Genomic DNA, 13,677 nt, shown 5'->3' with positions numbered 1-13,677 from the left:
TGCCTTTGCTTTTTGCTTTTTCATTAACGTGTAAACACATCTGTATTTCTAGAAAACTAAATCCTGCCAATATAGATTATTCTGAGATTCTGCATTCAAGACACACCACTATGCTACTGAGTAAGTTTCTTTTTAGTTAACTATTGGCTTTAGGTCTCCCAGCTCTTTGTGTGATTCCCTGCAAGGGAGATTGAAGGCATCTAATGTTCACTTCAGAAGGTAATGGTGGCATGAGGGTAAGTTCTTTCTTGTGCTTAAGATTCTAAGGAAAAAAAAAAAAGGGAACAATATCAGAGAGCAGATTAGGTAGAATTTCCATCCTGGCTTGAGTTCTTCAGTAAATGGCTGGGTTGTTACTTCTAAAAATAGATGTAACATTACACAACAAACAAAGTCTAAACAAAATTTTAACATTGCACTTAAGATTATCAAGTGTCGGGTATCCTTCATTAGCTGATGTACATAAAAGGCTAGGTACCTTTGGAAAAATGTGCAGGCTAGAAGAATTATTAAAGGGAAGGATTCTTTTGTCCTGGCAGCAGGTCAGTCTGGACTGTTACTCTGATTTCTTCTGACCTTCAAATTAGTGAAACCTTCATGTATCATTGGTACTGAGGGCAGGGATACTTTGCACCTCCGAAACTTTGGTAATATGCCTATTTTTGCTCTGCATGCCAGTGCCTGTCCATCTGTATTGTTGAGCTGTGTGCAAGAAATGGTTATACATGATGCTGACTGTATGAAACCTAAACGCCAAAAACTCTAAAACTTCACAAACACTGAAACTGGGCCTCGGTCTGTGTTCAATGTTATGCAGGCTTTAAAAATTGCATCATTATGGATGAAATCATGACTCTTTTTTTTAACATTCAGGCATAACTAATTTTAACTAACTTTTCAGAGTCTGTTCTTCAGACTGAAACAGTACTAGCAGTGAGGATTTTGAGTGATTCATATCTTCACCAAGATGTTTCATTTGAAAACTAAATGGAAATTGGACTCATGTATGCTACTCTCAGCTGAAATTTGTGTTTGACTGTTTTGGGGGATGGAGGGATGAACAGGAGTTTGGAGAGTTGAGCAGCAAAGTCTACAGCAAATGGACTACATGATACGGGCTTTCTTTATAAAGGCTCTCCTGGCATTCATGGACTGGTGCAGAGAACCATGTGTTGTCTCTGTCCATGTTCTGAGATGCCTGGGTAAGTACGCCCGTAAGATGGTGTTGAGATGCTGTTGAGAGCTCAAAGACACAAAATGACTGACTGGAGGTGAGCTCCTCTGAATGGCATCCAGAGCAGGCAGCCAGCTGCCAAGGGTTTGCTCCATGAAATAAAGAATTGTGCCTGAGGGCTTCTTGTCTTGGGTTTTATCACTGAGAAGAAGTACCTGTATCATGAGTGCTTGCCTGACACAAGGCACCTAAATCTCTTCCTCTACAAACCTGCAAAGTTCAAAGCATTGTGGAAGTGGCCACCTGTCTGCAGTAGGCATATTGTTACTTTGGAGTGCAAGTGGTAGGAAAAACAAAAGAGATGCTAAAAGAAATGGGTGCGAGCTGCTGTTTCTTACAGTTGCAAGATGCTACTAATAACAAAGATCTTTCTTACAATAGGAGGAGAATTCTGGATCATGGCTCCTATAGAGTTTTGAATTTTCTTTCCAGTGGGAACTGGAAAGCTTTGTCATTTGCAGAGGACAGATCTTGCACAAAAAGACAGGCAAAGAAGGTACTGATCTTAGACCTGGATTTCAGGCCTTGTTCCAAGGGCTGTTTATGCATTTCACATAAACATGAAATGTGAAAGGCATAAACAGTCCTTGGAGAATGGGGTGGAAGCCAGATAAATTCCAAGAAATTTAAGATAAAGTGCCTTTAGAACCTGCTAGATCTGGAGAGCATGTACTTAAAATTTGTGTACGTGCAATTGAATCCTACTCACTGGGACAGAGCTGGCCACCGGTTCTTTCAGTCAGGCTGCAGAAAGTCCTAGATGATGACAAAGATGCCACAGGGTTGCAGCCCTGCTGTTAGCCCACCCAAAGGGGCTGTGTTTTGTGATCTTGGAAACAGAAGCAGGAAGCTGTCACGTCCAGCAATTAGAATGTTTAGCTAAAGTATAATGGCTGTTAAACATACTAATGCTACAACGTGATGAATTGTTCCTTTAGTGTAGAAACATTTTTAGAAAGAGCCATGAAGTCCTTTTGAGTATGTTTATTAAAATCCTCATGGAGACTGAAAGTTTTCTCTGTCAGCTTCAGCAAAGGCATATATACGGTAACTGCATCAGACCTAGATCTTGGAAAGTGTGTTTTCCTACTGTTGAGAGTGATAGTTCCTGTAAACAGCTAGCGGGACAATGTACTTTCTGATTCAAAAGTTACGTAAGCGTACCCACACTTCAAAATTCTCTAACCTGTATTTCAGAAATAAAGTCAAAATTTGGACCCATAAAAGGCCCAAATAGTATTTGAAAATGTTCTGAAGAATTATTATTGATAAACCTGATTTTGTGTTTTTTTTTAAGATAATCTTGGGATTATTTGGAATTGACTCATCCTTTCTGAACTCCATGTTGACAAAATACAAATGGAGAGGATAGAAAATATGCGGTGCCTAGGAGCTAGGAACAGTAAATAGGAGTTGGAAATGGGTGGTCTCCAAGAAATGTCAGTGAAATAGTAAAGGAGGAACAAATGAATCCTAAGTGAATTTCCAATGCTGGAAAGTGCAAGGTCTGACTATCTGATTTAAAAAAATGTTTTCTTCTTTAAATGTAGAATGTTCACTGGAAAAAATTTTTTTCATAGTTGTTGATTTTTGTTGTACTAACAGCTACCTCTGCTGGCCCAGTTCCTTATACATTTAATGTTTTGGTTTTTGTTTTTCTTTTAACCCAACATGTACACAAAATCTAAATCACTTCTCAGTGCATCAAATACCACATCACAGTTCAACACCCAGCTGGTTACTGGAAACTCTAATAAGTTTGTTTATTCTGGGCTTAAGAAACAAAACTCCGCTGTAGAAATTCCTCTTCAATCAACTTTCCCTTGTTTGCAAGCATATTCATCTTTTTTTTCCAGTACACAACCAGGGCTAATAAAAAAAAAAAAAAAATGGAGGAGGAAAATGCTGTGAAGTCAGTGGGGTAGGTGTAATCTAGGAAGGTGCTTTTTACTTGAACTTTTAAAAATACTAATTACGTTTCCTATCTGCAGTGTCCTTTTAAAGCCATTAGAAAGACGGTCTGCCTCAGAGGGTGTTTTCTGTTTATTTCCTGTTCTGTGTTTTTGTTTCCGTGTGTGGGTTATCCATTCCCACTGCTGTCAAACAGCTTGCAGTTGGTGCCATTTGCAAATATCCACAAAGAGAAGGGAATGCCAAGGGTTCCCTGCCATTTTCTGATGCGTTTTCTGTGATGCACTGTGGTAGGAAGAAAAAAATGAGCAACTTTTTCTATCTGAACCGCTGGATGTCACTGTTACCCCAGCCAAAATGAAGGTCATCAGTAAACCCGAGTTTTTTTCTGCAGTAAAAGATTTGCATAACAAAGATGCCAGGAACAGACCGCTGCAGATTCCTATTAGGCTAGAAGAAAGCTGTTGGAAAAGACATCTATTCCTGTGATATGTTTACTTGTGTGGACGTTTTCCTTTTTAAAATAAGAAACTTAAAGGGAGGATATACTGTGTTGAATGATGCAGTCTGAGGTATATAGATATTTTTAAATAAGTGTGGAGGGAATAAATTATTAACAGACTCACTGTAATCCTTATTATGTCATATGTTTTAGCAATATTACTTTTAGGTACTGCCAGTGTGTGAGTGGCTTGCTTTGTCCCACAGAGGCTGTCGGAGGTGATTTAGTGGAGCCGGCGTAGGCAGGTGCAGTAGCTACTCAGTAACAGCAGAGGGAGCTGGCGAGATGGAGAAAATTCTGAGGAGAACTCTGATGACCTTCATTTTCATGAGTGAGAGAATGGTTTGGGTTGGCAGGGACGTTAAAGATCATCTATCTCCAGCCCCCCTGCCCTGGGCAGGGACACCTCCCGCTAGACCAGATTGCTCCAAGCCCCATCCAGTCTGGCCTTGAACAATTCCAGGAACGGGGCATCCACAACTTCTTTGGGCAACCTGTGCCAGTGCTTCACGGCCCTCACAGTAAAGAATTTGTCATATCTAATCTAAATCTCCCCTTTCAGTTTAAAACCGTTACCCCTCATTCTATCACTACATTCCCTGACAAAGAGTCCCTCCCCATCTTTCCTGTAGGCTCCCTTCAGGTACTGGAAGGCTGCTATAAGGTCTCCTCAGAGCCTTCTCCAGGCTGAACAACCCCAGCTCTCTCAGTCTGTCCTCGTAGGAGAGGTGCTCTAGCCCTCTCCTATAATGAATAAAGTTAAATAACCGATTCAGTCTAATCCACTGTAATTTTATTTGATATCTGGATAGTTCCATCCAAATTTATTCTTCTTCTAATTGATCTCAAAAATGTTGTAAAGGTTTTTTCTAAAATATTTCTACTTTCTCTTTTAGGTCCAGCTACTGATTTCTTAGTACTTGAAGTTGTTTGAAGTCTCTCAGTAGCTTCTGTGGGCTTTTTTACCCACGCACCCTTATCTCTTTTAACGTCATAATTCTCAAAACCACGTGATAATGCCAACCTTAACTCTGATTTCCAGAAACCTTCTTGCATAAATGGAAATTTCTTCCACTGAAAAGTTGTGTGTGATGATAATGATAACACTGAGCAGATACAGGGGAATTGGTGAATAGCTCTGGTCATGCCATTTTCCACCAGACACTCGTCATAATGGATCATTCATTAATTTCAATAAATGTTTTGTAGTGGTCAGAGGAGAAACAGCATTGACAAACCATACATGAACGCTGGCCTGCACAAAAAATCAGATTTTCACTAAAATCTGATTCACTAAAAAAATCAGATTTTCCATTTTCATTCCTGCAGTATTATTACACCCTTTTACTGCTGAAGTGACTGTCTTAAAAGTCTTCCAATTTGCTTTAGCACTTAGTTAATGTTTCTGTGATGGATGAGGTTTTTACCCTAATTTTCTTGGCGACACAGTGAAGCACACAGAACAGAGATAATGTCAAAGGCAAATAAATGGGACATACAGAGGTTGTTCGAACTCTGTGCTAACAGTGAACACAGTCAATTCAACTACTCTGCAAACTGCTACCACTAACCATTTTACAAGACTATTTTAAATTGCAAGAGGACCTTATTTTACTGACGAACGCCCTTCCTAATTCCACAGTCCTTACATCCTAAAGCAGCTGGATTTCCCTGAAATATCCGATTTCCCCTGCTGAATCTTAGCAGATACTATTGCACCCTCCGTCTTCCCATATCTTACAGAAGCAGCGTGCTGGAGATTTCTTCCTTGGCTCTGGACTTTCTGGAGGTGTGACTCAGTGCTCTATAAGATGACAAGTACTTCTGAGATGAGGAAAGGACCTCTTCTAGCTCTTTTTACCACCTGATAACCCAATGTCCTTTCCTAGCTCCCCTTCCTCACTTAGATCCTCCCTAAAATTCAGGTGATTATTCTTCTAGCATTTTCTTTCAGCTTTACCAGCCAATTCAATTTTACTTTGGTTTCTAAGAAGCCTCGATCAAGCTCAGGGAGGCCTACAAATCCTTCCCTCCCCCCCTTTTTTTTTTTTAACATTTCTTTGAGCAACTGCATGTAGGCGTTGCTCAGCAGTTCCTTTAGCTGAGCAGTCAGTGGTATTGCTGCTGTGTTTGTGAGCAGTGTGTGTTCCTGACCCAGGGGGAATGAGGAAGTACCCAAAGTCCAAGCCCTGGAGCAGCTGAAGGAAGCGTGGAGAATCAGAGGTGACCTGTGATAATGCCTCTGGTGTTGAGCCGCCTTCCTTGGCCTTGCCTTCCTACACACAAATGTATTTTCATAGTTAGGGAGGCACTGAAGAAAACAGTTTTGCTCTATGTATGAGGAAGAGAATGAAGGTGACAGAAGTGTTTCCCTATGTCAAGGGAGATCATAGGGAGATCATAAGGTATGGAAAAGGAGGGAACGGCAGCAGTGTACGGAAGTTAGGAGCTAAGTTAGACACTGGGGTGCAAAGAGCTACTGCTGAGGGAAGCTTTGTTTTCCTGTCCGTGCCCTTGGCTTTATGGCTGTTACCCAGCGTGTATCCCCAGCCTGCTTCCTGGAATCCGTGCGCAAAGTCAGCCTTAATGCTCCCGCTCTGTGCACGAGTGACTGGAGCCCCCTTCTCCTGTGATTTGGGAGGACAGGGAGGTGGAGACGCAGAACTCGGACGGTGCTAGGGGAGCGGTGGTAGCCAGCAGGCTGCAGCCATGCCCGGGGACTCCTCAGCAGGGGCTCCGGCAGCTGCCCGGTGGCCAGGCCTGGGGGCGGGAAGGGGCGGCCATCTCCCCACCTGGTAGCCCGTGACCACCTCAGGTGTGAGCTATGCCTTCCTCACCACATGGGATTAAAAACCACCAGTCAGCCCCTCCTTCCCCTCCCGCCTATCCTCCCAGCGCCTCGAGATTTAAAAGCCCTGGGACGCCTTAAGACTCAAAATACTCTTCGGGGTCGTTTTATTTCATTTTTTTCCCTTCGCCTTCTGGCTTTGCAGGTAAAGTTCGATTGTGCCTTCAGCATTGCCCCCAAAGCGCTGCCCCTGACACGCCGGTTCTCGCCCCGAGAGCCCCCGAGGCAGGACGCGCCGGCGAGGGGCCGGGCGCGCAGCAGCCGAGCTCCCTCAGCCCGGCCCGGGGGCGGGGCCGTCCGGCTTCCCCAGCCTCTTCCGCGGGGCGGGGGGCGCCGCCATCTCGACCAGAAAACTAGTCTAGAATTAAAAAAAAAAAAAAAAGCCGAGGGCCTTAGTGAGCGGCCACAGACCTCCCCACGCTGGGCCGCCGAAGAGGGCCGCGGAGGGCAGCCCACGGGGAGGGGGCGGAGGGCCTGTGAGGGGCGGCCGTTCCCGCCACTGGGGCGGGGCGGGGGCCGCTGGGGCTCGCAGCCTCCGCCCGGCCTCGGGGGCACTGGTGGGGCGCCGGGGCTCCCCCGCCGGCTCGGGGGACGTTTGTGGGGGCCATAGCCGGCTAAGCCGCCCGGAGGGCCGGGCGTCTGGAGGGAGAGCTGGGCCTCCTGCGTGTCCCCTTTGTGTGGAGCACGGCTGCGTGCGGGGAGCGGGCGGGGCCGAGAGGGGCGGGCGGGCATTTCCGCGCTACCTCGGCCCCCGGCAGCGTCGGGGCGGCTCGGCGGAGAGGGAGCCCTGCCACTGGTGGCCAGCCGCGCTCGGGGCGGGGAAGGTCCGGGAGCGCCGCGTCCATGGACTAGCCGAGGCAGTGGAGGGACTCCCGAGTACGCTGACCACCGCCGCCTCGCCCTCCTCCCAACTTGGTGAAACTTGGCGAGCAGGCTGCTGCCCCGGTGAGTCCCTGCCCGACCCGCTGCCGGCCCGGGCGTCCTCCTCAGCCGCCCCGGGGGTCGCGCCGCCTCCCCGCCGCACGGAATGCCCTTTCTTCCCCCCTCCCCGTCTTTAAGCACCGGCATTTTGTGTCCCCCCCCTCCCGGAGCACGCCTCTCCCCAGCAACATCCCCTGGGGGCTGGCAGCCATTGAACCGGGCGGGGAGCAAGCGCTGCCCGGCTGCCCTCCCTCGGCAGGGGCGGGCAGCAGCCCTCAGACTTTCTAAGTTTCCCGAAAACGTGCGGCTATGGCGAGCCTCTGCCATTGTCCTTATCCATTAAAGGAAGCCGGAGAGACCGGGCGAGGCTTCCTCTGGGAGTTCACGCGAAGTTGTTTCGTTGAGTGAGGTGCTACAAGGGAGAAAAAACAATATTTTTTTTTTTTTTTAGTAAAAAGGCCTTTCGGGCTGTTGCAGCCGCAGGGCGGTGTTTGCCGGCTCTGTACTCCACCGTGTCACTGTCTGCCCTCAGCCCAGGCGTTGCTGTTGGCAGAAGTAATTGCTCCGTCTGTGCAAGGGCTGAGGCCTGTAACTCTTCTTTAATTGTAACTTTAATTACGTGTAACCTGCATTAGCGAGGGACCTCTCTGACACCCTTTCGTCTTCCCGCTGAAGTAGGCCCGTCCGTTTCACCTCAGGTGACGCCGTGCTTGGTGTCCGGGCCCCTTTGGGCTCCTGTGGGATCCCAGGGAGGGTGTTTATCCGGGGTGGATAATTAACACATCACCAGTTCCCATTTGGCCATTTACCTTCTACCTGGTTGTCTTCATAGTTTCAGGTGAATGTTTTATTTCTGGTCTGTGACTGCTACAGAGCGCTGCCGAGAAGCTGCTGCATAGAGACCCAATGAGGAGAGTTCAAGTAATATGTATTATGCACAGTTTATGCGGGGAAACCTTTTTCCCCTTGTAAACTTTTTCCCCTTTGTAAACTTTTATCTTTTTTAAGGATGGAATGGCCCTTGTGCATTTCTAGGGAGAAAGTTTAAGCTAAGCTAGAAAAGGCTTGGTATTATTCAGGACCCATGGCGTTACACCTGCCTAACTTCTGTACTGGTTTTTTTTTCTTTTTTTTGTGTAGAACAAACCAGAACTCTACGCTTTCAGAGTTATCTGCATAACATTGTTAAGCGTATGTCTGACTTAACCACCAAGTCTCCACTGAGTATGTGAGATACAGTTTCGAGCCTTTCTAAATAAAAAAAAAACCTGCTGTAAAAATAAGATACTTGTGTTGGGTTTTCCCTTCCTTAGTAAGTCTTCAAAGGTGGTGGTGGAGGGAAGATTTTTCCAATACTGCTGCGCTGCTTTTTTTTTTTTTTTTTTTTTTTAATAGGGGCATAAAGCTTGTGACCCAGAGATCTGGATAAAATAGAAGGAAACCAGTTGCTAGAAAATGGAAGTACAGGGTATATCGTGTTCATATATGCTCAGTGGGATAGCTTTCTGTCTATTTCCATTTGTAAGTTAGGCATCGTTATTCACGTGCTCTTATGACTTCCTGAGCCACTTCACACTTACAATAAAAGCGTAAAACTTTAAATGCTTGGGTGTGGATGTTTGAGATGCTACCAATATCTGCTGGACAGAGGAGAGTGTGGGGAGAGAAGGGATCAGGTGTGAATTCAAGTCTAGTCATCGATGTGAAGTCAGAATTAGCTGTAGGGGAAAATATTTTGCAGCTTTTGGTTTTTCAGTTGTTTATTTTAAGCAAATCCGGGACACCTGTGTTGTTGGAATGGTGTTCTTTATCCGCTGGCTAATGACACTGGAAGAAGGTACTTTTAAGGTGTGATGTATGTTCTTTTATCTCTGTTACTGCGGGATGGGGAGGGAAGAACATTGTGATATTGTCTGTCCTTAAAAGATTTTCATGTTCAAAATTACAGTGTCACTGAAACATCAGGTGTTGGAAATAGCTTCCCAAAAATTTGGAAATATATTTATAATAGTGTTGAAAAACAATGTGCAAGGAAGTTATGTGGTTGACATTTTGCTTTATTTTGTTGATCTTTTTCATACATGGTCTTGCGAAAGGTGAGGTCTAGAACTAAATCAAAATCATGGAAAGTTGCTCTTCTCTGTCTGGTGTGCTCTGTATGACTTTTATTTATTGTAAGTTGATCCAGTTAGCTGCTTCTGTGTTGAAACATTATCTCCAGTCACCAGGTAAGAAGACCAAATCAGAAGAAACCTCATTTGAGTCTTATTCTTGTTTCTGGGCATAGGCTTCTCCTGACATTTAGTGCACTGTAGAATAATAAATCTTACGCTGATTTCCTGTTTAAAGCCTCTTTCCTCTTCTCCCTGCCCCCTTGCGGGGGGAAGGTGGTGGGGGGGAATGGGACGGGCACAGAAAAGAAAAAAAAATTATCTTTTGTTAGGAGCAATATCTGTGCAAGAGCCTTCATATAGGTAACATATCTGACAGGACTAAAATGGGGTATGTTCTGGGCTAGCTTTAGGCCTTGTAACACTGAATGAAAGGATCATAAAAAGCCCTTGCTCTGAGCCCTAAAATGCTATCTAAATGGGGCACTTTCTTCGGTGTTGAACTTCTTACTCTTACATGTAGCAAGAAAATTGTGTGTTACGAATTTGGTCATGTCCGGATGCAAATGTATTGATGATCTGAATGAGGAGGTTTAAATTGTAGGCTAACTTCTAATGAGTAACTGAGGAGTATGCTTTTTGATCCCTTATAGATTGTTTTGTCTTGAGGCCGACCTCTGATTTTTCTTAAAGGGCAGTTATATTTAGTTTATGAAGCTTTGGTGTGCGGCTGCCAGTTGGCCATTGCCTGTAAATGGATGTTTGGAGGGTGTGAAAGTGGGGAAGGGGGATTTTTCTGCTGACAAACGCCTACAATTAATTTTCATAGTCTTCTATCAAGTTTCCCATTGTGTATTAGGTGTGTCACAGTTTGAGCACTGCTGAGCGTGAATAAATTAAATTCTTGTTCTAATCTCACTGTTTTAGATGAGAAGTCTCATTAAGGTGTGTGTGTGTGGGAAGCAGAGTTCACAGAGCTATTGTCAAAACTGTTCCTACAGGTCCTCCCTTTATGTCATTTTCTGCTTTTACAAAAAAAAAATTTCCACTTGGGTGGCGTATGGTAAAATATGTGGGTTTCAGACACCAGACAAAGGAGACGTTTATGCCTCAATCACATGTGAATCAAGAATGTTTTTACTTGTGGGCTTTGTGCCATGCTGCTTTGCGCTGTGCCTTTCTGGGTCAAAACTTCCTGTTTCTGGTAGAACGGACTTATGTACTTTGGCAAAATCCATGAATGTGCTATGGTTCTCGTTGCTTTAAGCTTAAATACCTCAGATAAAGTAAATCAAACTCTCAAACAAGAATTTTCTTTACTTCAGAATAAATGTTGCAGGCTAAGGGGGAATTAAGCAATGATCATTTTCCAGGTGGCTTCTGATTGTACGTCCAAGGGATGGTCATGTGTCTTCCTCATTAGTATTGCACAGTCCTAAAATCAATGGCTCTTCTAGAGGTGTAGTGTTGGTAGCTTTTGTGGGGGTACTGGCACAGCCTTCCAGCCCTGAGCGCAGCCTGGGCAGGAAAAGGATCCTTCTCCTTGACCCTTTGGCTCATGCTCAGCTAAAAGCATCTGATAAAGGAAAGGTTAAGAACAATGTCAGAGATGATCAGAGCAAAGCTCATCAAGGTTAGATATGTGTGGGTTTTAAAGTTTAATAGTTTAGGTCACTGCAAAAAAGGCTGAGATCTGGTTTTAATCTAGCAATCAAAAGAAAAAAAAAAGAGGTGGAACAAACTGAAGCGTCTAGGTTCAGATGACTTAGTTTTGAAAACAGCCACAATATAATTACTTAAATATAGTTGAACGTTTTGTATTTGGATTTTTTGCATTGTAAAACAGCTTCTCTTTATTCTGGATGACTGAACAAAACTTGTTTTCAGTATGGTCAGTGAGCTGAAAAGTGATCGTTGGGTAAATTCTTCTATTTTAGGCATCTCACTGTTGAGAATTACAGTACAGGATTTAACTTGCAGAGAATGATGATCCTCAAATATTGACAGGATAAGGGTTTGCAATGTTTGCAGTTGAAACCACTGACCTGAATGGCCAGGCTTTTGCTGACCTTCTTTACCAATCGGACACAAATCTTGGAATTGAAGCCCTTTGAGAGAGAAGTATCGTTCTGCTTGATTATTCACACTTGAATTCTGTTATCATTTATGCAAAAAACTTATAGCAAATAAAAATAAAATATTCTGACTGCACGAGGAACTTTATCCAAACCCAGGGCTCTTAGCAGAGTTTAAAAGCAAGTTTATTTTCCTTTCTGGTTCAAAGTGTGCATCAGCCCCCATTTGGAAGGGGGGAGCTAGCACTTGTTTTGCTTCAGTGTTTCCTGTCTCTCTCTTCCTTTTTGGGAGCAAAGCAACGGTGTTTTATCCCTTTTCTTGTAGTAAAACTCATAAATGATATGTGTAAGTGAATGACTTTCTGCTCTTATCAAGAGTGCCTGCTTATATGTGTTTCTTCTGAGAGCTGTTTTCTGTGTCCTTGTTTTTAGAAGTCTGTGCAAAAGCTGAAAATCTTAGGGCCGTCTTCATCCTTAATTTGAACCTGAACGTGAAAGGCAAGGATGTAACAAACATATGGCTTTGCTTCCTCTTGATCTTTGCAGTAAGTGTTATTGAATCTTGTCCTGGTGTTACAAAGGAGCTTTTCTGTTTTACACTCCCAGTCTAGAGAGCAGGCATTTATAAGAAATTGATAAAGGTCTTCCATGTGAAGACCTGTGCTGAAGCCCCACTGATGTAGTTGGGGCTCTGATAGAGTCAGGTACTTGCTGAGCTTGTGTGGGCATATGAGCGTTCGGCTTTTTTTTTTTTATGGGTTATTTTATTTTGGCTTTTTCATTCTGTTTCAGACAGGTTGCTAGGGTACAAAACCAAATTTGTTCATGTGGCCCAACAGCCCTTTCCAGAAATCTTTTTTCCTGTTTTAGACGTTTTTGTTTCCTGCTCAAAGACTAAATAATTGATACTTGAGTCTCTCTGGAAAGGTGTTTTCTCTAAATAATTGATGGACTTGGAGGTAACAAGGCAGCTTCCAGTTGCTGCAGTCGCAGCTACAGGAAGCAGAATGAAGCAGAGTATTCAGAGGCAGCTGAATGCTGTGAATTTTAATATCTCAAAGAAATCGTGATTTGTTCTGCTTGGTGAGAGCTGTCTACTCTTGCTTTGGGGTATAAAATCAGTGCTTAAACATGTACAGTGACATCTGGAAACTCCTGGAATAGCCGATAAAGGGAATAGCCTCAAGTGACTTGAATGGGAAGGAAGATACCCGAGATGTTGGACTTTGGCGTCTATGTGACAGCAGGCTTCCGACTACTGGGATATAGAGCCGATTCTCTTGATGCACGTTTCTTTCCCCTCAACAATTTGTTATTAAATGGTGCTCAGGGAAGTACTTAATGTTGTGTGGAATATGAATGCAGTGGTATAGCTATATATAATAAAGGGTAAAAACAGCAAAGCTTTCTACCCTGCCCTGCGTCTTCAGTTAATTCTGTCTGCACGCCAAGCCAGTGGAGGAGGAAGGTTCATCTAAAAAGTTGTCTGACTTGAAACTAATAGATAGGCAATTAGTGAGATGACTCACAGAAGACAACAAAGTGCCTTTCTTTGCAAAGTGTACAGCGTGCTGAGGTTGCAAAGGGTATTTTAACAGAGTGGTCATAGCAGTTGTCTGCTTCTGCACAGCAGAAGGGAGTACTACTGGAAGACTTTGTCCAGCTGGGACAAGTGAGAAGGGAAGGTGGTGTTCAGCTCTCTTTCTCTGAGCTGTGCTGCTTGTGTAACCAGTCATGCTGTCAGCCTGTTAAGATGTCAGTTTCCTGTGTTCTCATATTTTATTTTATTTTTTCTCTGGAGGTATTTGTTTTTTTCCTTTTATTAAAGGCAGGGATTAGGAAGTGTTTGTGTCTAACCTCTGAACCTTCTGATTCTGCTGGTGCTTTTGCTGTTAGCTAGTGTAGACTGACATCTGTGTTGGAAGGAGCTCTGTCGGTGTCACTTCACAGCCTTTGCTGCCCTGATCTCTTAGTGACACGGTGTTGTTCTTGGCATACTCCTGAGAGGTGGAAAGCCTGTTTTTCCTCCTTCCCCTGAGGCGGATGCAGAGTCTTCCAGTGAGACAGTCGAGGGT

At 44.2% G+C, this 13,677-nt stretch overlaps 1 protein-coding gene across 1 annotated transcript in view; it reads left to right on the top strand.

Annotated features, from left to right (window-relative positions):
• The first annotated feature begins 3,098 nt into the window (after nucleotides 1–3,098).
• Nucleotides 3,099–13,677, top strand: part of TSPAN14 (tetraspanin 14) — a 47,951-nt gene continuing 37,372 nt past the window's right edge. The window contains exon 1 of the mRNA XM_074590792.1: nucleotides 3,099–7,440. The gene's annotated coding sequence lies outside the window, so the exon portion shown is untranslated. The remainder of the gene's footprint in view (nucleotides 7,441–13,677) is intronic.

This window comes from Larus michahellis, chromosome 6, assembly GCF_964199755.1.
Source record: "Larus michahellis chromosome 6, bLarMic1.1, whole genome shotgun sequence".
Taxonomy (NCBI): domain Eukaryota; kingdom Metazoa; phylum Chordata; class Aves; order Charadriiformes; family Laridae; genus Larus; species Larus michahellis.
The sequence above is the reverse complement of the archived record's forward strand: the minus strand, read 5'-3'. Positions and strand labels throughout refer to the sequence as shown.